At 28.6% G+C, this 26,441-nt stretch overlaps 1 protein-coding gene across 2 annotated transcripts in view; it reads left to right on the top strand.

The window, feature by feature from the left end:
- The window catches only part of Sh (Potassium voltage-gated channel protein Shaker), a 695,621-nt gene that overhangs the window by 636,890 nt on the left and 32,290 nt on the right, over positions 1-26,441 (top strand). The window contains exon 12 of one of the 2 annotated variants that reach the window (XM_075301323.1): positions 1,798-1,988. The exons of the other annotated variant lie outside the window; for it this stretch is intronic. The gene's annotated coding sequence lies outside the window, so the exon portion shown is untranslated. Of the gene's footprint in view, positions 1-1,797; positions 1,989-26,441 lie in introns of those variants that run through there. 2 annotated transcript variants of the gene reach the window in all.

The following is a 26,441-nucleotide window of genomic DNA, read 5'->3' on the forward strand; positions in this document are numbered from 1 at the left end:
GTCACCATTCTATGGTGGTGGGTATAATAATCGTACGAAAATGTTCTCAATTTATATCCAGTTTTTGGGTGAGAATCTTTTAAACTCCCTTATACCAAACGTTTTGACTACGTTTACGATAGAACTGTCAGTTTTCAGATTGCATATATAGTGCAACTCTCGCAAAGGTATACTAGATTCCAAACCGATTTTAACCAAATTAAGCACACTTAACGATACTATTAAACGTACTTGTGGTACAAAATTTTAATCAAATCAGGGCAAAACTCTGGCTTTTGAAGCCATATAAGTCAAAATCGGACGAAAAATATATAGGGGAGCTATATCTAAATCTGAACCGATTTCAACTAAATTTCGCACAATTAACGATACTATTAAACGTACACGTTGTGCAAAATTTGAAGCAAATCAGGGCAAAACTCTCGCTTTTGGGGCCATATAAGTCAAAATCGGACGAAAGATATATATGGGAGCTATATATAAATCTGAACCGATTTAGCTGATATTTGGTAGTTTTTACGGGACTGACAAAACATTCAGATGTACAAAATTTGAAGAACGTCGGTTCATAAATACGTGAATTATGATCAAATCGGTGATAGCTATATATGGCAGCTATATCTAAATCTGAACCGATTTTTTCCAAAATCAATAGCGGTTGTCTTCTACCCGAAGAAAGACGTTATGTCAAATTTGAGGACGATCGGACTTAAACTACGACCTGTACTTTGTGCACAAAATTACATATACAGACAGACGGACGGACAGACAGACAGACGGACATCGCTAAATCGACTCAGAATTTAATTCTAAGCCGATCGGTATACTAAAAGATGGGTCTATGACAATTATTTCTTGGCGTTACATACAAATGCACAAACTTATTATACCCTGTACCACAGTAGTGGTGAAGGGTATAAAAATAATACATTTTAAACTGATGCTAGAATTAAGAGATTTTTATGGGAAAAATACATTTTTCTGATTTTCAAAATGTTTTAAAATATTTCCATAGCCAAACAAAATTTTCTTTATTCTATTTTCGAAATAATTTGAAGCTAATAAATTTTCTCTTTAATTTTAATTAAATTTACTATTTAAAAAATTATTTCTTCTTAAAGAAAAAATTTTTTAAATAGTAAAATCCAAAAATTCATTATTTAAATCTTAAAAACTAAAATGAAGTTTAGATCAATTCTCGCACGAGGTAATTAATTTTTCTCTATAATACGAAAATCTGGGAATTGAATGTTATATTTTTCATTTCATATATTTTACAGATAAATACAAAATTTTGATTTGAAACAAGGAATGCCATTTGCCTTTATTAATTCTATAAAATCTAATTTTATAATAAACCTAGCTTAAATTATGTTAAAAATTTTGATAAGAGTTTTACTTTCTGGCTTTACTATAATCTTCACGGCAATTAATGATTTAATTTTTCTTTAACGTCAATTAAACAAATTTTTATTTCACAACAGAATAAGAGATTTCCAAAAAAGTATATAAATTTTTATATTTTTTAAAATATTTATTATATTATTATTTCAATATATAAAACAAAAAGAATATATATATAGTTTAAAGAAAATTTGAAAAAAGCAAAAAAAACATATATAAAATTGAGCTTTTATTTTCTTTTGCATTTTTCCAACCAAATGAAATTTTTTATAATATAAAATCAAATCAACAACTTCAAAAAAACAAAAACAAACATCCTTCAACAAACAACAACCAATTTGTAAATGATTTGAAACGAATGTCGATTTCCAAATTTTAAACAAACAATTATAGTAAAAAAGACGTTACGTGCGATATTTTGGCCTTGTACAATACGTTGGATGCCAGAAACGACTACCAAAGCTGTTTAAAAATAATTTATGAAAATATTTAATTTTAAGTAGTAATTTAATAAAATTGATAAAACAAAAACAACAAAAAACAAAAACTCAATAATAAAAATGAGAAAAAGAAAAAATAAAAAAACATCGAAAAATCGCTAAAATAAAGCTAGCAAATAATTAAAAAAAAATAATAATAACAAATAATTCAAACAAAAAACAACCTGAAATAGGTAAAAATTTAATATAACAACAACAAAAACTGTTAGTAAAATTTAAAATTATCAAATTATTGAAAATGCTGAAATGAATATGAGAAAAATAAAAAAACATGCCATTCATGAACAAAACACACTACACATATTACATTCTTAGCAGCTTTTTAATAGAATTCTTTAAAAGTCAAAAGAAAAATATAATAAAAGCGAAAATTAATTAACCCCCCGGGATAATTAGCAATACAAAGAAATTCTATTTAAATTCATTTTAGGCTTATATAATAATACCGAGAGAGATGTTAGGGAATCAAGAAAATCGTGTAATTATTTGCCTAGACCTTTAAAAGACAAACCTTAAGAAGGTAACAGCACTTGAATAAACAAATCATAGCAATAATGCTATAAAATATCTCTTTACCCTACGAAACTGATAAAAAATCTTATTTTTTGTAAAAATAGGTATGATTATTTTTAATGATTGGGAGATTTTGCATCCTTGGTCAAGGTAAAAAATATTGATCTAGTAGAAAATTCCCTCAAGAATCGAATATTTTTGAGAAAATATTAAAATATTATTTTAACCTAATATCCAATATTCAGCTATAATAAATCCAGTTTATTTAAATATAATTTCAAAAGTTTTTAACTAATGTTATCATAAAAGGCAAATCATTGTTTATTACTTTCACATCATAGATATTTTTATTATTATTTATTTTTCTTTTCTATAAAACTACAAATAAAAACTCGTTATATTCACGCTAAAAGAGATCCAAATAAGTAAGGAATCACAGCGACTAAATAGATTGTTCTCCTTTAGGTTACATATGGAATTGGGGATCAATAAAAGTCGTACACTTAGAAGTACAACACTCCCCCAGATTTCGGATGGAATTTTCATCTATAATCAATAGGTGCTTTCAGAGTCCGAACAGCGTTTCACAATTGAAACACTTCGAAATGTCACCAGTATTACTGGGAGGGGATAGTCTATCGCCGAAAACTTTTTGGTATTTGGTCGAAATTGGGATTAAATTCATGATCCTTTGTATCATTATACCACTCTGGCTGCCGCCCATATGATCAAATCTCTCTTGAACTTTTCGTGGACAAGTTTTTAAGCGAATCGCATGAAAATTCTATTTTTATGCTATTGTCCCCTAATCAATATCAGCGCTTAATTGAATTTGTCTGAAATGAACCATATGATTACAAATCCTAAGTTCCTGAATTTTTATTTTCCAATTAGGAAATATTCACTTCAAAAAAACCTTTCAACAAACAAAAATCTTTTTACAGAACATAATTACAATTTTAATTTATTATTCTTTTTTTGCACAACTCACATAGACTTTTAATTAAGAATTCATCTAAACTCAGAACTTTATCCATTTTGATCACTTTAATAAAAAATTATTGAATTTGTATTACATGTCATGTTTAAATTGCTTCCAACATATTTTTTCATCATCAGAATTTCATTAGTGAGAGGAGTTCATATTTCACTATATTATTTTTAATTGTCTTCCTGCATATTTTTACTGTTATTTTCTTCACTCTCAAACTATTAAAATAAACAATAAAATTTCTAAAAACACAAGTTATTTCATTATTAAAATAATACCAAACGATACATTGTTTGTGTTTGTTACAATATTTGTGTTATAATATGTTGTCACTGGCAAAAATTTGGCAAATGCATAGAGAAATAGGTGCAATGTTAAGGTGGAACTGTTTAATACGTAATGTTCATGATTTTTGAGTTTGTTTTTTTGAGAAGAAGACTGAGAAACAAATTCCAATGTTAGGAGAATGTCTTAGAGATTGAGAGAGATAAATATGATAATTGGGTATAACACATTTTCAAATAAACAACAAACTGAGAAAAAAATTGTAATGCCCTAGTAAAATATCTCAGAGAGTGAGAGACAGAGATAAACCTATAATTACTCTTAGGAATTTTCAATCAAATTAAAATTATATTAAAAATGTTTCATATAATCTTAATAGACTTTCGTTAAGAAAGAAAATATAGTAGTTTCGGCCAGTTCGACGTATAAGGTTGGGTCTAATTATGGTTCAAATAGAGTGGCCAACAAATTTTCAATTTAACAATTGATTTCAGTAGTAACTTCCCAATATGTAATTTCTAGTTGCAGAAGAATGCCTGAACCCTTCCAATTCGACTAATGTTAGTTAGTGTTTTTTGGGATAAGAGAGAGAGAGAGGTCACAGATTTTAGCTCCCTTGGTGAGTGTTTGTGGACTGTAGGCAGTAGATAATGATGATCTTCACTGATATTACAGGAGTAAATTGTATAACTAAAAAGAGAAGAGAGATAGAAAGAAGTTTATACTCGCCGTATGTACTTAGCTTAGTGTACTAACCTAACGGAGAAAGAAACAATGTATACGAAGGGAAGGAATATGGTCACATCAAATATGTTTCAAAAGCATAATTTTATTTTTGGACGGGGATCATGGAACATTTTTGTTGCAAAATATTGTTTCCTCGCCAGACATAATTATGTATCTGATAACATAAATCAGATACATAATATCCGAGAGAACTACATGATTGCGACAAACTTGTTACATGATCCCCGTGCAAAAATGATGTTATGTTCTTGAAACATTTTTCCTTTCCTTTCTTATCATATGTAACCCGGTTGTAATAATCAGCATTGTAATTATAGAATGAAATGTTAATTGTATCAACAAATATTCCGTATACACTCAAAAAAAAGTGAACTCTCTATTTCACTAAAGCCAATTTAACTTTATTTTAGTTCATGGAATTATTATGTTTGGAGAAAGTTTCCTTTACTCTAATAATTTTTTGTTTACGTTAGTTAAATTAACTAAAACCGAGGAAAAAAATGAACTCAAATGAAGGATAATGATTAAGTAAATTCCTACCTTCCACAAAATAGTTCAGAATTTCTTTAAATTTGTAAATTTTACCAAAAATGCGTCCATCATGAACTTCGTATATCACTAAAGACATTCTTGCAATTTTGAACTCCAAGTTTTTCCTTCAAACTACAAAATTTTCTTTAACAAGTGAAAAAACTTAGTTATGTCTAATAAATTTTCTTGAATTTGTCGAAAAATATTTACTTATTTTTATGACATCGGCGTGATGCCAACGTTTGTAATACTGTTTAGTTAAAATTTTCTACAAATGTTCAAAATTTTCTAAAATTAACCGAAACATTTCTTCCTGGTGGGTTCACTGTTTTTTCAGTGTAGGTTCTATGTTAGTTGGTTCAAGAAAAATTGCAAGTAAGGAAGAAAACAGGTTTCAAAATCATTAATAACAGGCGGCGAATACTCCCTTTGGAAACATAACCGTTAAAAAAATTGCTTGAAAACAATAATTGCTCTTTAGTTTTATTTAAGCATTATTTTCATTGCAGTTTACTATAGCAACGTTTGCAGATGCATTTTGAGGTTAAGTATTGATTTCGACATTTTGATCATTTTCAGAAACAGTAGCTAAGGGCTCAATAATAATGTCATTGTAGGATGGAGTACGATCCAAATCGTTATTGACTGGATCACCTTCCACATCACTCATATCGTCACATCTTTTCGAAGTTGATGCAACATTTTCGCTGAGTCTCATCGGCGGCGTGTTGTTGTTAATATAAACGGTATTGTTATCATTTGCGGTATCGTTATTATTATCTTCTTCCACTCCGGTATCAAAACTTATGTTGAGCCATTGATCTGTTCTTCTGGAACGTAATTTGACATGACAACTTGGTAGGATAGTGGTGGTGCTTTTTTCATACAGTAACAGCCTCATCATAGTTTGGTAAAAGAGTCGAATAACCACGTTCGGATCCCAAATTATTGCCAGTGATAACGGGAATGCCCAACGGTAAAAGCGTACATATGCTTTGTTTCCTCAGAGTCAGATATTTATAAAAACGCCACGCTATTCCGATGGCATAGGCTTTTACGAACACAATGCAAAGAAATACAATTAAAACAACTATGATAAGTTATTCGTAAGCAGAGAATGAAGCCGACCCATTTTTGTCGGCGGCAGCTGACACTGACTCCGGAGGCGGAAGCTTAACGGCTAATCCGATATAAATTTGTCAATTCGGCAGCGGACAATTATCCATTCTAAAATCAATTTGAAATTATTCGAATGGTAATGAGATTAGTTGTACAACCAATCTTACAATCAAATTTACATTTCCTTAAAATGTTCTAAAGCTAAGTTTTTGCAAAACTATTATAGCAGCTTGGAATTGATAGATTGTGGGTGGAAGATTAAAAATTTTGGCAAAAAATATGACAGTTATTAATATCTGATTTATATCGATATTTTTGATTAATTGGCGGCTAAATTTGAGTCGAGATGAGTCGACATAATCGGCGGCAGTGTCGACGGGCAAAAAATGGTCGGCGACGACAGAAATAAGCGGAGCTACTCGGCGGCTTCATTCTCTGTTCGTGAGATAATAGCTTGAAGATAACTCAAATAACCGGCAGCAGTCAGGGTTTTTATGGCGAAATCAAATAATTGAAGACAGAAAACAAGTGAGAAGACTTCCCTTTAACTGCACCATTGCAAGTAAATTGCAAGTAATTTGAACCAAAATTTTATATGTAATAATATACAAATGATTAAGGGAATTTGATTAAATTTCTACATATTGTTGGTGCCAGAAAATAAGAAGGAAATGTTTAAATTTTTTTTTTTTCAGTAAATTCAATTTTTGTAGCGAATGTATGTCTTAGGATTCAAGCATTTATCTAACTGTGTATATATAATTATATCTCAGGCATTGTAACTGGTTCAGACTTAGTCATATTAAATGAAATCTTCCAATTTTTAATTGGGTATTTATGAATATAATATCAAGATTGAAACCTAATTATGAAGAAAATAAGTTTAATTTTGTGATGGCCACCACAATGCAATATTTGTAAAGAAAATCCTAGTCATTATGAGTTTTCATGTTTTACTCTTGTATTTTAATTTAATTTGAACAATAAATCCCAATTATGAAGAAGAGAAGTTTACTCTCGTGATGGCTACTCTTGAAAAGAAAATCCTAGCCATTAGTGGTTTTCATATTTGTGCACTCTGCACAATGTTAGTTTATGTACTGATTTTAATAAATAATTGGTAATTGGTTGGTTGGTAATTAGTATGGGCAACACAGTGAGAAACAAAAATTATGAAAAATATTCATATTTGATTTTTTTTTTTCAATTAAATAATTTGATTATCAAACGGAATATCGAGGATATTTAACCCTAGAGAGATTATCTACGTCTAAGAGACGTATGTGATTTTTAGTTTTTCGCTCTCTCTCTCATAAAAATGGAACTTTGGAAATGTATTTTTGGTTTGTTACACAATATATAAAAGTTTATCCGAGAACATGTTCAAATGATAAGAATTTGTATAAGGAATCTGCACTCAAAAAAAAAGTTTACTTGGATCCAAAGATTTTGACCATTCTTTAAGGATTTTGGTATTGATTCCGAGCCAAAGATGCGGCTTCTTTAAAATAAAGTCATTCTGTAGGGACCTCCCTGGCTTTAAATCTAGGATCGATTAAATTAAAATTGGATACAGATCTCATTCATCGAATTTTTATTCTCTGTTTGCGATGTAATAATAAAGGTATTCATGTACAAACAAATTCGAGTTTCAAAATCCAAATTATGCCAAGTACTTCAAAGTAAAAACTGTTTTCTTAATGCTAAAAAAAACTTTAAACCGAAGATGCAAATCCTTAAAATAAATCTTAGCCTATATTTGAAGGATTTTTTTCTTAAATTTAAAAATTCAATATGTCAGTTGATTTAAAGACGATTTCTTTAAATTAAAAATGTTTTTCTTTATTTTAAGGAACATTTGCCTTACTTCAAAGATCTACAACTTCAACAGAGGGATGCAAAATTTCAAGATTTGTGTCCTAAATTTAATGAAAAAAATTTTTGAAACAAGAATTATAAATTTTCTTTTAATTAAAATGTCATTATTTTAAAAAAATGTTGTCCTTAGCATTGCGTAAATTTCGAATTCTAAAATTTAAGTTGCATAATCTTCAATATTAGGTCAATATTTTTTTCAGTGTGTGTAAGTAAAAAAAATTAAAAAATAAATTTGCAAATTTTGTCCACATCATGATAAACTGTGATACGTCCCACAGCCGTATGTTTATCTTATCCGTGACTTTCGGTTGCTCCGAGCTTTCAAGGGTTAAGGAGGTTTAATTTTAATATATCCAATTAATGAAATATTTCTTACCTTTTATATAGCACACTTGCACACTTGGCTTGAATTAATTTCAACTTTGATTTTTAAATAAAATTTTAACTTGCCATAAATAGTTATTTGGAATACTTCATAAAATGAAAATTTCCAATATCTCTGTTTACATTACTAGGACTAAGTTAGATTATAATAATTGATTACTTTATGTAGGACTTTGGCAAATTACTTGTCCTTGCCATGTGAAATTCTATATATAATAAATTTGCCTAAATTGAAGATACAAAACAAGATTTTAACACATTTTCTTATATTACTATGGGCATTAAATATTTGTATATTTGCACACATGAATGCAATCAGCTCAGTAACTATTTCCATAAATAGACACATCTTCAGCATAATAAGAATTTCGAATATCAATTCTGTAGTAACTATGTAAAGCCCTCAGAACTAAATCATCATGAAATATAACATTTAGTTTACATACCAAATCATATACTTCATAACAGGGCTGCCAATAAAATTTCAAAAATAATCGTCACTTTTTTCCGAAAAAATCATCATAATCGTCAGTTCTATTTTAAAAATCATCAAAAAATCTGCAATGTTAATAATAGTAAAACCAAAATAATTTTTTGGTTAAAAACAAAAAATATTTATTTCATATAAAGAACAGAAAATTAACACAACTATGCATTTCAACTACAAAATCATAATGAATTCAGTCTTGTATTAAAATAAAATAAACATTTTTATGCAATGCTATGCTATGCAATTCAAAAATAATATAAAAAATATTCTTTTCAATATATAGTTTTACTTCAGTAAGTTTTTTATTTAAAAATAAAAATAAAGATCTTTAATATTTACATATGTGTTGCCCAATTTTCTATAATTTGACAATTTGCAAAAATTTTATTAAAAATAAAATTTTGCAAAATTTTTTAGAAATAAAGGGTGGTTAAAATTTCAAGGGCCGATGTTGATTTTGAATAAAACACAAACTATTTAGGAAATTATTGTAATTTTATTTTATTATGATATATTGGTATTACTCAATTATATATGGAACAAAATATAGGCCAAATGGGCGCCGCGACCTCGGTGGCACACCTTCATCCGCTGGTCCAAATTTTCGATGACGCTGAGGCATAATGGAGGTTCTATGCCGTTAATGTGCCGAATTATCTCATCCTTTAGCTCTTGAATTGTTGCTGGCTTATCGACGTACACCTCTTCTTTCAAATAACCCCAAAATCCAAACGGAGTCAAATCACATGATCTTGGCGGCCAATTGACATCGCCATTACGTGAGATAACACGGCCATTGAATTTGTTACGCAAAAGAACCATTGTTTCGTTAGCTGTGTGGCAAGTGGCACCGTCCTGCTGAAACCACATATCGTTCACATCCATATCATCCAATTCGTTCCATAAAAAGTTCGTTATCATCTCACGATAGCGAACACCATTCACAGTAACTGCCTGACCGGCCTCATTTTGGAAAAAAATACGGCCCGATGATGCCGCCAGCCCACAAACCGCACCAAACAATCACTCTTTTTGGGTGCATTGGTTTTTCAACAATCACTCTTGGATTCTCATTCGCCCAAATGCGGCAATTCTGTTTATTGACGAATCCACTGAGGTGAAAATGTGCCTCATCACTGAAGATGATTTTCTTCGAAAATTGATCATCCACTGTTGCCATTTCTTGGAACCATTTAACACGTTGTTGGATTGTGTATCTCTCCATGGTTCAAATTAAGTAAGTCTGAGATATAGAAACGTCAAACAAAATTCGGAAAAAAACTTGGCGTTTAGGTGTGGTTCACATTCAACATCGGCCCTTACAATTTAACCACCCTTTACAATTTTGCAAAAAGGTTCATAGAAAAACAATTTTGCAAGAATTTACTATAGAAAAAATTGCCAAAAATGTTCTATAGAAATAAATTTTTCAAGAATATTATATAGAAATAAAAATTTGCAAAAATTTTCTGCAGATATAAAGGCTTGAGAAAATTATCTATAGAAACAAAATTTTGACAAAATTCTCTATAGAAATAAAATATTGACAAATTTTTTTATAGAAATACAATTTTGACAAAATTTTCTATAGAAATACAATTTGACAAAATTTCCTATAGAAATAAAATTTTGACAAAATTTTCTGTAGAAATAAAATTTTGTCAAAATTTTCTGTAGTAATAAAATTTTGCCGAAATTTTATATAGAAATAAAATTTTGACAAAATTTTCTATAGAAATACAATTTTGACAAAATTTCCTATAGAAATACAATTTTGACAAAATTTCCTACAGAAATAAAATTTTAACTAAAATTTCTATAGAAATAAAATTTTGACAAAATTTTCTATAGTAATAAAATTTTGCCGAAATTTTATATAGAAAAAAAATTTTAACAACTTTTTCTGTAGAAATAAAATTTTAACAAAAATTTCTATAGAAATAAAATTTTGACAAAATTTTCTATAGAAATAAATTGTTGACAATATTGACTATAGAAATAAATTTTTTCAAGAATATTATATAGAAATAAAAATTTGCAAAAATTTTCTACAGAAATAAAGGCTTGAGAAAATTTTCTATAGAAATAAAATTTTGACAAAATTTTCTATAGAAATAAAATGTTGACAAATTTTTTTATAGAAATAAAATTTTGACAAAATTTTCTACAGAAATACAATTTTGACAAAATTTTCTATAGAAATACAATTTTGACAAAATTTCCTATAGAAATAAAATTTTGACAAAATTTTCTGTAGTAATAAAATTTTGCCGAAATTTTATATAGAAATAAAATTTTGACAAAATTTTCTATAGAAATACAATTTTGACAAAATTTCCTACAGAAATAAAATTTTAACTAAAATTTCTATAGAAATAAAATTTTGACAAAATTTTCTATAGTAATAAAATTTTGCCGAAATTTTATATAGAAAAAAAATTTTAACAACTTTTTCTGTAGAAATAAAATTTTAACAAAAATTTCTATAGAAATAAAATTTTGACAAAATTTTCTATAGAAATAAAATGTTGACAATATTGACTATAGAAATAAATTTTTTCAAGAATATTATATACAAATAAAAATTTGCAAAAATTTTCTACAGAAATAAAGGCTTGAGAAAATTTTCTATAGAAATAAAATTTTGACAAAATTTTCTATAGAAATAAAATTTTGACAAATTTTTTTATAGAAATAAAATTTTTACAAAATTTTCTACAGAAATACAATTTTGACAAAATTTTCTATAGAAATACAATTTTGACAAAATTTCCTATAGAAATAAAATTTTGACAAAATTTTCTGTAGAAATAAAATTTTGACAAAATTTTCTGTAGTAATAAAATTTTGCCAAAATTTTATATAAAAAAAAATTAACAACTTTTTCTGTAGAAATAGAATTTTAACAAAAATTTCTATAGAAATAAAATGTTGACAAAATTTTCAATAGATATAAAATTTTGCCGAAATTTTCTATAGAAATAAAATTTTGACAACTTTTTCTGTAGAAATAAAATTTTAACAAAAATTTCTATAGAAATAAAATTTTGACAAAATTTTCTATAGAAATAAAATTTTGCCGAAATTTTCTATAGAAATAAAATTTTGTCAACTTTTTCTGTAGAAATAAAATAACAAAATTTTCTTTAAATTCCATATCAAACATTTCTTTCGTATAAAACAAAATTTGTGTATACACTAACCACAAAAATTTGATCAACAACTTCAAGATATTTTTTTAATTTGGTAGATTTTTGATAAAATTTTCTTCAAATTTTGGTTGATTATTTATGGCACGAATAATTTTCTATAGAAATAAAATTTTGACAACTTTTTCTGTAGAAATAAAATTTTAACAAAATTTTCTTTAAATTCCATATCAAAGATTTCTTTCGTATAAAGAAAATTTTTGTATACACTAACCACAAAAATTTGATCAACAACTTCAAGATATTTTTTTAATTTGGTAGATTTTTGATAAAATTTTCTTCAAATTTTGGTGGACTATTTATGGCACGAGTGGCAACCGTGATACTAATACTGTAGATGTAAAATGAGGTATAGCTCCAATATGTATGAAATCTCTAGCAAAAATTAGCAATTTCTACATCTGACTATTGTCAAATGTATTCTCTCTTTTGCTGGCTCTAAATGTGTAAACGAACCAAATTTTTGAACCGAGCTAATATCGTCATTTTTGGGGCAAAAAAAATTGTTGGGAGTAAAAAATCGTCAAAATGACGATAAATCGGCAAAATTGGCAGCCCTGCTTCATAACTAACTAGAGAGGGAATATGCTAATTAAATTGTAGATTAATTCTAGATACAATGACTCAATAAATGACCATATTACTTAAATAACTCCTATATTCTTTCGGTGAGACAAATAAAATTCAATTCGAAGTTGCTTCCTACACTGAAAAAACAGTGAACCCACCAGGAAAGATAACTTTCGATTAATTTTAGAAAATTTGGAACTTTTTTAGAAAATTTTAACTAAACGGTATTACAAGCGCTGGCATCACTCCGATATGGAAAAAATAAGTAAATATTTTTCGACAAATTCAAGAAAATTTATTAGACATAACTAAATTTTTTCAGCAGTTAAAGAAAATTTTGTAGTTTTAAGAGAAATCTTGGAGTTCAAAATTGCAAGAATGTCTTTAGTGACATACGAAGTTCATGATGGACACATTTTTGGTAAAATTTACAAATTTAAAGAAATAATGAACTATTTTGTAAGAAATACGAAATTAGGAAATCTTTATGTTTTATTTATGTATAACTTTTTCCCATTTTTTAGTTCATTTAACTAACATACGCAAAAAATTATTTGACTAAAATAAACTTTTTCCAAACATAATGATTCTATGAACTAATATAAAGTTAATATGGCTTTAGTGAAATAGAGAGTTCACTTTTTTTTGAGTGTAATATCAAGTATTCGAAATTCAAACTTTTAAGAGATTTTCGTCTTAAATGTATGTTTACTTCAATTCTCCTCTACTTTGGTTCGGAATCTATACAAACTCATTAGTCTAAATACAAATTCTTTGGAACCGGTCTAAATTTTTTTCAGTGTAGTTACGTGAATATATTATTATTATTAATAATTTTCATAAGATGGGCCTACAGTCAATACCTAATTATGGAGTTTTAACTTTATCTGAGGTATTTAATTTTCCACCATTGCATTCAATTCTCTTTTTTCAATTCCAAGTAATTCAATTATATGTAAATTTATAAATACTGCCACCTGTAAATTAAAAACCATCACCAGTAATAGGTCTATAAACAAATTTAAGAGTAATAGAAACAAAAGTACTTGAAAAACTAGAAAAAAATTGCTTATATGAAAATTGTAAATTAAAAATAGTCATTCATAAAATCATCAATAGAATAATTTCGAATCAAATTAAAGCATTTAAATCAATAACAAACATATATCTAGAATATTCAGTCATTGATATAAATATGAAAAGTACACCAAAAACAAGGGCACATAGAACAATTACAAATAATTGAATAAATACATACAATAATTTAAATGAAACTTCAATGTCCTCTGTACAATAGCCTCAACAACAAAAATTACTGGGAACCAAAAGCTGCTTAAATAATTTTCAAACCCCCATCCATTATTTTCGTTTTTATTGCTTGAACCTAAATGTTTCTCCCCGCCCCGATTTAAAACTGATCAAACAAAGTACAAATCTTCAGCAAACAAATAAAAGCTTATGTAAAATATATAAACAAACGACAACATAAATGAACTAGGAAAAAACAACACATAAATAAAACATATGATTTGCATCATCAAATAAATCTTATAAGTTTTATATATTATTTGAATTTGGGTTTTGATTTTGATTCTTTATTAACCAACTACTTGAAATAGTTAAAATTTTTCGTTGAATTAATAAATTAATGTAAAGTAATTATATATATATATTGACTGACTAAATGTGCAATGTATTTAAGTTGCATCAATTAAACTGAAATATCAAAATAGTTATTGTAAATATTAATAAGAAAATACAAACAAAATTGTAAGCTAAAATCGTAAAAATTCAAAAAAAATAATAATAATAATAAACAATAATATTGTATAAAAAAAAGCTTTGAATACCGTCCACGCACACAAATTATTATTTTCAAAAAATAAATGAAATTATTTCAAGAAAAAGTTATATGCAAGATTTTCTTAAGAAGAGAAGAGCTTTTATTAATTACACTTCACTTCAGAAACCAAGAAAATATATTTAAATTTATAGTGGATAATTGTTGGATTGAGGAATCCAATTAGAGCGATTTCGTTTCTACGAAAAGATGTTGCCCCAATGTTATTGCAACACTACATTATTTCTTTCCTCATTTTTTAACTAAAAAAATTATGTATAATTTAAATAAAATAGTTGTTGACTTGTTCATTTATCTTAGTTTCCCTAATAATATTGGCTCTCCTATTTCGATAATTGTTTGCAGAAAACTAATAATTATTATTAACATCTTAAATTAGGAATTTCTAATTTAGTTCAATCAAAGTTTGACAAACTGTGGAATATTTCCGATCAATTCGATTAATCATGAATAATGCATACAAACATCGTAATATTCATATCATTCATATCATAATAAGCTCGATCATAACTGGGCAAAGACATATGGACTATGTCTTAACCCTTGAAAGTCCAAATTCTTAGTGATACATAGACGCAGTACGATGATTCACATGGATCTACAAAATAAAATAAATCGTCAACAAATTGAAATCATAACGTCAACCAAGAACCAGAGAATGAAGCCGACCCATTGATTTGTCGGTGGCGACTGACTTTAAATTTTGTCTCTATTTGCGGCGGCTAACCCAATATAAATTTGTCTATTCGGTGACGGACAATTATCCATTATAAAATAAATGTGAAGTTATCCGAATTTGAAAGAGATTAATTGTACAACCTATCTGACAATCAAATTTACATTTCATTAAAATTTTCGGAGCGAATTTTTTGCAAAATTATTATAGCAACTTAATACTGATTGATTGTGGGTGGATGGTTTACATTTTTTGATTAAAATAGACAATTACTAATACATTTTTCATATTTAAATCAATATTTTTGATTACTTGTCGGCTAAATAAATGAACTGAATAGTCTAAGTGAGCCTGAATCTTAATCGGGCTGCCGCTTTAACCTAACCACTTTAACCTTACTTGTCGGCTAAATTTGAGTCGAGATGGGTCGACATATTCGACTGCAGCGTCGACTGGCATAAAATGGTTCACGGCGGCTAAAATTGGCGGCACAACTCCGCGCCTTCATTCTCTGCCAAGAACCTTGATATCATACTAAACAATTCATTTACTGCCATGTTAACATTATTAGTTGAAAAATTTATGCCAGGCTCAGAAATCTTTGGTCTACAAGGACATTGACGCCTTTCAATATGAGTATCCTTTTGGCCAAGAGTTACATAATATCAGTTATACCCCTACGGGAAATTGGTGCAAATTGCCACTGACGGACCTGTCACAGAACTGGTACCGGTTCTTCAATTTTTTAATAGTCGTAATTTATTTGTTTCCGTACTCGCTTGATATTAAAGTCTTATTGGATCTACACATTTACTGAAATAATATTATCAAAATAACCTATTGTTCGACATATTTCAAAAGTTTTTTTTTTTTTATTATGTGTGCGATTCGGATGGCCAAAATGATAAAGATTTCTAAGATTTCCTTGAGGACCTGTCTATGGGGTACTCCTGCTAAATTGTCCCAGGGTGTGTCTTTTGGAGTCCAAGACGTGTCCCAAAGTGTAAATTTACCCCGTCAATGACAAACCTATGTTAAAGTGATCGGTCGCTTCTATACGTTTTGACCAGAACTGGGACAGGTCCGAACACATCTGGGACTAGTTCTGTACCGGACCTGTGGTTGATCCATTTCCCGTAGGGACTGTATGGTCGTGTGTCATTTACTATATGTGATGCAGCATGCAAACGTAAGCCAAATTTAGCATACAATAGCAATGGTTAGCATGCCCGCCTTGCATACACAAGGTCGTGGGTTCGATTCCTGCTTCGACCGAACACCAAAAAGTTTTTCAGCGGTGGATTATCCCACCTCAGTAATGCTGGTGACATTTCTGAGGGTTTCAAAGCTTCTCTAAGTGGGTTCACTGCAATGTGGAACGCCGTTCGGACTCGGCTATAAAAAGGAGGTCCCTTGTCATTGAGCTTGACATGGAATCGGGCAGCACTCAGTGATAAGAGAGAAGTTCACCAATGTGGTATCACAATGTACTGAATAGTCTAAGTGAGCCTGATACATCGGACTGCTACCTAACCTAACCTAACATTGTTTTAACATTGTTTTCTGGTGTAAAGAATCCCGGATTCGTCGATGTAGCGAAGTTTTTAAACAACTACGAGAAAATTAATTTCAAATATACTCCATTGTTCTGGTTTTCATATGTATATATGAGAGATTAGGTAAACCTCCTAATGAGGATAGACTAAAACTTACATTTAAAAGAGTAAATTTACAACATTTGAAGAAGTCCAACAAAACCTTATTTCAGTAAAGGAAATTCTTTCACAATTTTGATTTATAGCAATATTTCAAAAATAAAAATTACTATTTTTCATTTATTTATAATATTTCGTCTTCGAAAACCTTTGTAGTTAATAACAAAATTTTCTTTTGTTATTTATATTCATAATTTAAGATAGTTATAAATTATGAATATAAATAATAAAAGAAAGTCACTACTAATATACACCCTCAAAAAAAATTGCTTCTGTAACATATACCCCACCGGAGCCACCGTGGTGCAATGGTTAGCATGCCCGCCTTGCATACACAAGGTCGTGGGTTCGATTCCTGCTACGACCGAACACCAAAAAGTTTTTCAGCGGTGGATTATCCCACCTCAGTAATGCTGGTGACATTTCTGAGGGTTTCAAAGCTTCTCTAAGTGGTTTCACTGGAATGTGGAACGCCGTTCGGACTCGGCTATAAAAAGGAGGTCCCTTGTCATTGAGCTTAACATGGAATCGGGCAGCACTCAGTGATAAGAGAGAAGTTCACCACTGTGGTATCACAATGGACTGAATAGTCTAAGTGAGCCTGATACATCGGGCTGCCACATAACCTAACCTAACCTAACATATACCCCAAACACATTTTACTTCAAGCATATATATTTTCAGGATTGGTCCAATAAAAATATTGTTTGCATTGTTCAAACATATTATGTTTCACCTTAGGGCTATATTGGTAGTAAAAAAATTTAATGAAATTTTCTCTGTGTGGATATATTTTTAAGGTGCCAATTGGATACTTCCATTATTTTACTTGCAGCATACTTTCTAGGTCTCTCTTTCTAAACATATATATGTTTATAAGCTATTTCCAAAATAATGTATGTTTGCATCTACGCATATTATATTTATAAACGTGTTATTTATGTCCCAAGCATAATAAAGGGTGGTTAAAACTTCAAGGGCCGATGTTGATTTTGAATAAAACACAAACTATTTAGGAAATTATTGTAATTTTATTTTATTATGATATATTGGTATTACTCAATTATGTATGGAACAAAATATCGGTCAAATGGGCGCCGTGACCTCGGTGGCACATCTTCATCCGATGGTCCAAATTTTCGATGACGCTGAGGCATAATGGAGGTTCTAATCCGTTAATGTGCCGAATTATCTCATCCTTTAGCTCTTGAATTGTTACTGGCTTATCGACGTACACCTTTTCTTTCAAGTAACCCCAAAGACAAAAGTCCAACGGTGTCAAATCACATGATCTTGGCGGCCAATTGACATCGCCATTACGTGAGATAACACGACCATTGAATTTGTTGCGCAAAAGAGCCATTGTTTCGTTAGCTGTGTGGCAAGTGGCACCATCCAACTGAAACCACATATCGTCCACATCCATATCTTCCAATTCGGGCCATAAAAAGTTCGTTATCATCTCACGATAGCGAACACCATTCACAGTAACTGCCTGACCGGCCTCATTTTGGAAAAATACGGCCCGATGATGCCGCCAGCCCATAAACCGCACCAAACAGTCACTCTTTGTGGGTGCATTGATTTTTCGACAATCACTCTTGGATTCTCATTCGCCCAAATGCGGCAATTCTGTTTATTGACGAATCCACTGAGGTGAAAATGTGCCTCATCACTGAAGGTGATTTTCTTCGAAAATTGATCATCCATTGTTGCCAGTTTTTGGAACCATTTAACACGTTGTTGGATTGTGTATCTCTCCATGGTTCAAATTGAGTAAGTCTTAAATAGAGAAATGTCGAATAAAATTCGGAAAAAAACTTGGCGTTTAGGTGTGGTTCACATTCAACATCGGCCCTTACAATTTAACCACCCTTTATGTTCTAACATATTAACATATATGTCCCAAACATGTTATGCTAGTTTATGAACATAATATGATTGCACCTAAAAATATTGTGTTAAAAAAATGAGTTCCAACCACATAATTTTTACACCCAAACATATGAAAAACAGTCTTTTTCTTCCGTGTACAATATGAGTAAAAATGCGAAATACTTAATTTGATTAAACAATTCAAAATAGATGGATAGTTATAAAAAAAAACTACATTCACCTAAATGATTATTATTCTATTAAAACTCTTTATACTAAAATATAAATGGACAGTTTTTTTCTATTTAAATCTTGCTGTAACTTTACTGTGTAGTTATTCTATATTTTCTTAATTATTATTTGCAAAAACATACTATATCTTATCTAATCAAAATCCAAATTCAAATTTTATAACTTATAAAACAAATAACATACAGACCTATAATTAAGCCATTTTAAACCATATGTAAATATATAAATAACAAACAATGCATAATGCACTCTTAAACATTTAGGTTTCACCTTCCATCAGATTATCCAATGTAATACATTCTACACATGTTGGTTCATGAAAGGCATATGTTTTTAATTTTCTTTTGTACAAATTAAAAAAAAAAAAACAAAACAACATAATAATAAATACAACTAATGAAATTCTCAAGAAAAACTAAACCCTCAAGAGAAAACTTAGTTTAATTAAATTAAAAAAATAAAATATATATAAAATATTAAATTGAAAAAAAAACCTACTTGATGAAAAAAATTCTAAAATTAAATCAAATTTAATTTAATTTTAAGTATGATTAAATTTATTATTATATAACAAAAAAAATTAAACCGAACAAAACACCAACAAGCAACAAAACAAAAACTATAAGATAACTAATAAAAAAAATTTATTCAAAAAATTTCTTATTATTTAAACAATAAAAACTCCCAAAAAAATAAATCATTGGCAAAAGTTAAAATTTACATTTATAATTAAATTTAACAAATAAATGAATAAAAATAGCCACTAGTACTTTATGTAATAAACCAAAACAAAAATGAAATTATTTAAAAAAAAGTAATTTTTTATTAATACATTTTAGTATTATTAAATTAGTGCAAAAATAGTAGCATTCAAGTTTTCATATGAAATCCTAAAGGGAATACATTTATTGCAACATATTTCATATATTTCTATTAGGATATTAGGTTGAGCCATTTCAGTATATATATGGTATATATCGATATCCTCATTCCAGAGTACGCTAAGTCGACTAAGGCTAGGTTCACACTGGGCAAATATTTGACCAAAATGAGTGGCAAACATTTTTCCAGAACCCTTTTCCAAATATCTGGATACGGTCTTTGTAAAATAATCCTACCATGATTTTATATATCCAATATGAGCTCAAAATGTTTGCTGGTTTGGCTATGGCGACAGATTCTTTTTCGATTTCTGTCAAATATTTGCCCAGTGTGACCATAGCATAAGCATTTTTTAAATGAAGTTCGCTGATTTTTATTCAGATTAATGTGAATTGCATCCAGTCAAAAGTTCGAATTTATTGGACATTTCTATCAAAAGTTATGGTTAATATTATACGTAGCCTCTGACTAAAGTTTCAAAAATGTCCAATCCAAAAAGGGCAAAAACTTTGTTCGGTCTAAATTGATCTAAGTCATTTTTAGCCATGTTCTATTATCACTATTTTGAATTCGTAAATACTAAAAAAAAAACTACAAAAAACATGATTTTAAATCCGAAAAAAGTGAATTTATATCTTATACGGTTTTTGAGAAATTCCAAAAAAATCTTTAAAATTCACTTTTTAGACTTAGCGTACTTTGGAATGGAGACATCAATATGATGTTAATGTGGTATTAATACTGATTTTAATGATTACTTCTGCATCGATCTCATGACTCTGGGATTCTGATTAATATAAATTCATATTGTACAAGTTTCTAAAATGTTCTTGTTGTGCATTCTAAATATTCGTACTTTTTATGTGCATCAAACCTAGATAAAAGCACCCAACAAAACATGGCTAAGTACTGGGAGTGAAAAAGTGCTTACCCCAAGCAATACCATAGTCTTGGTAATAATCACTTACCATACTACTCAGGTTTTTTGTGAGTACTACTAGAAGCACATACATTTGTTGTTTGATTCTCGCTAACTACATTGCTCATACTACTCATTTCTCTTCCAGCTTTACCAGTTTAGCTCTTGGTAATGCTGCAGAGAAGTACTTTCCTCTTACGATACTTTCCTAATAAAGTAATCAAAATTTCCATTTAATAGTAAGTACTTTCCTCTTACGATACCTTGCTGATAAAGTAATCAAGATTTCCATTTAAGAGTAACTGCTTACCGATGTTTAAATACCCAGAAAAAGTTGCACCCTCAAAAAAAATCGCTTCTGCAACATATACCCCAAACATATTTTGCTTCAAGCATATATATTTTCAGGATTGGCCCAAACAAAAAATTGATTGTATTGTTCAAACATATTACACTGGTAGAAAAAAATTTTAATGAAATTTTCTTTGACTGGATATATTTTTAACCCTTTCACTACCGAAATAAACCTAATGATAAAAACTTTTATTTTTCTTCAGTTTTTACTTGTACTAACAGCATGCAGAACAAAAATTGTCATTTTGAAAACCTACTTCAATTATTTCAAGAGTTATATGAGCTTGTTCTGAAAAATAGATTATTGAATTGTGACCAAATGGCCTTGCGAAAATAAGCGCTATTTGGCCTATAATATCTTTCAAAGTGTGACAAAAAATACAAAAAAGAACCCGTAAAAGTATCAGCTACAGTTTTTGTATGAATGTCCATTTACTAGAAACATACAGTACAAAAATTGTCTCAAATTTTCGTATTTTTCGTTTATTGTTAAAAAAAAAGTTTATAAAAATGTATTTTAGACCTCACCAATATGGACAATATTTATATCTTATTTAGATTAAAGCCTCTACTTTAAAATAACATCGAGAAATAAATCGAAACTAAATGGGAAAATAGAATTTGGTGTCTTTTTCGAATGTCCTTCTAAGTGGACATCAGTAGTGAAAGGTGCCAATTGGTTACTTCCTTTATTTTACTTGCAGCATACTCTCTAGGTCTCTCTTTCGAAACACATATATGTTTATAGGCTACTTCTAAATTAATATATGTTTGCATGTAAGCATATTATATTTACAAACATTTTATGTCCCAAACATAATATGTTCTAACATATATGTCCCAAACATGTTATGCTAGTTTATGAACATTATATGTTTGCACTTAAAAATATTGTGTTAAAAAATTTGAGTTCCAAACATATAGTTTTTACACCCAAACCTATGAAAAACAGTCTTTTTCGTCCGTGTGGGTAAGTGGTTGATGTTAAATAGTGCTTACCACCCTGCAAAAAAATTGAGCACTATTTCAGCAGGATTGTAAGGGAGAGAGGCAATACCAACTTCTTACAAAACAAGCGAACCAGCGCTGATTTCTGTGGGCGATGTCCCGATTTAGAGCAGCTTCTACATAGCGCTGATATAATTGCTCATTTCTATAGCATTACTGCTCAGAAGTGATATATAATCTTGAGTTTCCTATTTGATAGCATTGTTGGTATGAAGGAAAACAGCACTACCTTTCATGCATCTATACTGCATGAATTGGTTGCAATAACGTAAACGAATGATCATAAACTAGTTTGATTACTCGTTTACGTTATTACCACCGATACATGCAGTGTGGATGTAATGCCTACTTTATTGTATACCAAAAAGCGCAACTAAACTCTTATTGCTGAAGTATTTTTTGCTGGGCAAGAGCATGTGTGCCATATCCCATACCGTACACTCAAAAAAAAAGTTTACTTGGGTCCAAAGATTTTGACCTTCCTTTAAGTATTTTGGTATTGATTCCGAGCCAAAGATGCGGCTTCTTTAAAATAAAGACATTTTTACGGACCTCCCTGGCTTTAAATCTAGGATCGATAAAATTAAAATTGGATACAGATCCCATTCGTTTAATTTTTATTCTCTGTTTGCGATATATTAATAAAGGTATTCATGTACAAAAAAATTCCAGTTTCAAAATCCAAATTATGCCAAGTACTTCAAAGTAAAAACTGTTTTCTTAATGCTAAAAAAACTTTAAACCAAAGATGCAAATCTTTATAATAAGTCTTTGCCTATATTTGAAGCGTTTTTATCTTAAATTTAAAAATTCAATATGTCAATTGAGTTAAAGACGATTTCTTTAAATTAAAAACGTTTTTCTTTATTTTAAGGAACACTTGCCTTATTTTAAAGATCTACAACTTCAACAGAGGGACGCAAAATTTCAAGATTTGTGTCCTAAATTGAATGAAAAAAAATTTGAAGCAAGGATTATAAACTTTCTTTTAATTAAAATGTCATTATGTTAAAGAAATTTGTCCTTAGCATTGTGTAAATTTCAAGTCCTAAAATGTAAGTTGCATAATCTTTCACATTAGGTCAATATTTTTTTCAGTGTATGCTTTAGAATAATGATTTACCATTATATCTTATCCATGCTTACAATTTTCCTCTGGGTAATGCTTCAGACAAGTATTTTCCATATAGGTAATGTCATTGAGAAAGTAATTTAGATTTTTCATTTAATAGTAATTGCTTACCAATTTTCAACCATAAATTACCGGCAAGCCTATTTGGTAATGAGAATTTTTACTGAGAACCATACTTTCAAGATTATTTTATAAAGAGGGCTTTTACGGGAAAATTATTAAAAGTCCAATATAGAAATACCAATACTAACATATAATTCATTAGTTACTGAATTTAAAAAAAAAGTATTAATTCCCACTTTTCAATTTAAAAATATTGGTGAATAATTGGTTTATGCAATCATATAAATATTAATTTCTCCTGATTGTTTACTGAACTACGGATCTTTGAGCATATAAATATTCAATGACCTTTTGTGTCTAAAAAAATGTTTAAGTAAAATTCAATTGTCGATTTTTCCATTCAGGGAGCCACCATGGTGCAATGGTTAGCATGCCCGCTTGCATACACAAGGTCGTGGGTTCGATTCCTGCTTCGACCGAACACCAAAAAGTTTTTCAGCGGTGTATTATCCCAGCAGTAATGCTGGTTACATTTCTGAGGGTTTCAAAGCTTCTCTAAGTGGTTTCACTACAATGTGGAACGCCGTTCGGACTAGGCTATAAAAAGGAGGACCCTTGTCATTGAGCTTAACTTGGAATCGGGCAGCACTCAGTGATAAGAGAGAAGTTCACCAATGTGGTATCTCAATGGACTGAATAGTCTAAGTGAGCCTGATACATCGGGCTGCCACCTAACCTAACCTAACCTAACCTAACCATCCATTCAAATTAGTCGATTTTGATCAACAGAAAGGGTCGCAACAAGGTAATGAAAAATCTATTACACTGGAAAAAATATTGACCTTATATGAAAAATTATGGAACCGGAATTTTAGGATACGCAATTTAATATAAAATTTAAAATATTAAGGACAAATTCCTTCGATCATATAAAAGTTCTGCTGATCTTTATTGAACTACAGATCTTTGAGCATATCAATATCCAATAGCCGTTTGTGTCTAAAAAATACGTTTAAGTAAAATGTAATGGTCGGTTTTTCCATTAAAATTAGTCGATTTGGTCAACAGAATGGGGTCACAAAAAGATAATGAAAAAATATTGACCTTATATGAAAGATTATGGAACCGGAATTTTAGGATACGCAATTTACACAATATTAAGAATAAATTCCTTTGAAATAAATAATTTTTAATTAAGAGCAAATCTATAATCATTGCTTTTAAAACTATTTAGGATATGAATCTGTGAAATTAGAATACCTCCGTGAAAATCTTATATCTTTGAAGTAAGGCAAAGCTCCCTAAAGTAAAGCAAATCATTTTTGATTTAAAGAAATTATCTCTGATTTAACTGAAATATTTAATCTTTAGATTAAATATAAAAAACTTCAAATCTAGGTCAATACTTATTTGCTTTGTTGATAACGAAAATTCTATAAATGAGATATATATATATATATATATATATATATATATATATATATATATATATATATATATATATATATATATATATATATATATATATATATATATATATATATATATATATATATATATATATATATATATATATATATATATATACTAATTTCAAATTTGTGTAGCCTTGATTTATAGCTAGATTGCTCCCTTGTCCTTATTTTAAAGAAGCAGCCCCTTTGGATAAGAATCATTACCAAAACCTTTAAAGAAAGATCAAAAATTTTTGATTTCAAGAAAACTTTTTTTGAAAGTATTTGATTTTGAATTCAAGCGCATTAATTTAAATTGAATATTATTTAAATCTGAGATTCGAACAATTTAATGATGTACTTAGTATGGATCCATAAAATTTATGGATTGATAAGATAAAAGATGACGAGAACACCAAAATCATTTGCCAACATGGATAATCGATTTCGATTTGGAAAAACCATAGGAAATTTATAATATAACTTTTATTTTCAACGCCTATATTTCATCTCAATAATGAGGGGACTCCTCGTTTAACCCTTATCCTGTACTAGTGGGTCAAAATTGCCCAAAGCAATTTTTTATAAGAATTTTATTCTATAGTACTAGTTGAGTTTAAAGCTCTGTTTAGTCCCAACCAATGTTTAAAATACATATATATGAATAAATTTATACTGGGCAAATTTTACCCACTTATACAATATGCGGAATTTTTTTAAAGTACAGGATAAGGGTTAATAAACACACAATTTATAAAAAAAAAATCCAAAACTATTTTTTTATTATTGATGGAATATATAGAATTTTAAATTCCAAATTACTCCTATGAAAAGAGAATAGAAATTTGAAAATTTATAAAAATTCCTAGAATACACGAGTATATAAATAGATTTGTCTCAACCATTCAATCCATTGTATTAACAATTTTTATATAAATTATTGACCTCATAAAATAGAAAATTTTCTAATATATTTTGAATTTCATTGAATATTAATACCTTTTTTTGGGATTCCCTAAGGATTTCATTGCAGTTTAGATGAAGAAATATTTTACAAAATAAATCACAAAACAAAGAAAACAATGCAAAAACAAAAAAAATATGAATGTGTTTTTTGAGAGTTTGGAATAAATGTGTTCAAAAACTAAATAATGAAATAAATCATAATTATCAGAAGAAAAACAATCCCATGTTATTATATGTTTAAATATAATGTTATTTAATTAATTAAAAAATATTAAAAAAATATATATAAAAAAACAAGAAACCAATAAACCTGTATTTGAGTATTTAATACGACAAAATCAAATGTAAAATAAATTTAGTAAATTAAAATAAATTAAAAAAACAAAAAACACAAATATTGTATATATGAACAGAAAATGAATTGTACAGAAATGATAATTTAATTCTAGATTAATTTTAATTTAATTAATTTAAAAATAAAAAAAATTAAACAAAATATACGGAAAAAAATAATAAAAAAAATAATTTATAAAAAAATTAACTGAAACTTTTATTTAATTAAATTAAAATTATTTTTATTATTTTTTATATATTGTTTTTTTAGTGTTTATTTTAGTTTTCATTTAACACAAGGAAATTTCCGTCCGTTTATTTTTATAAGTA

The sequence above is a fragment of the Haematobia irritans genome, chromosome 3, assembly GCF_050003625.1.
Source record: "Haematobia irritans isolate KBUSLIRL chromosome 3, ASM5000362v1, whole genome shotgun sequence".
Taxonomy (NCBI): Eukaryota; Metazoa; Arthropoda; class Insecta; order Diptera; family Muscidae; genus Haematobia; species Haematobia irritans.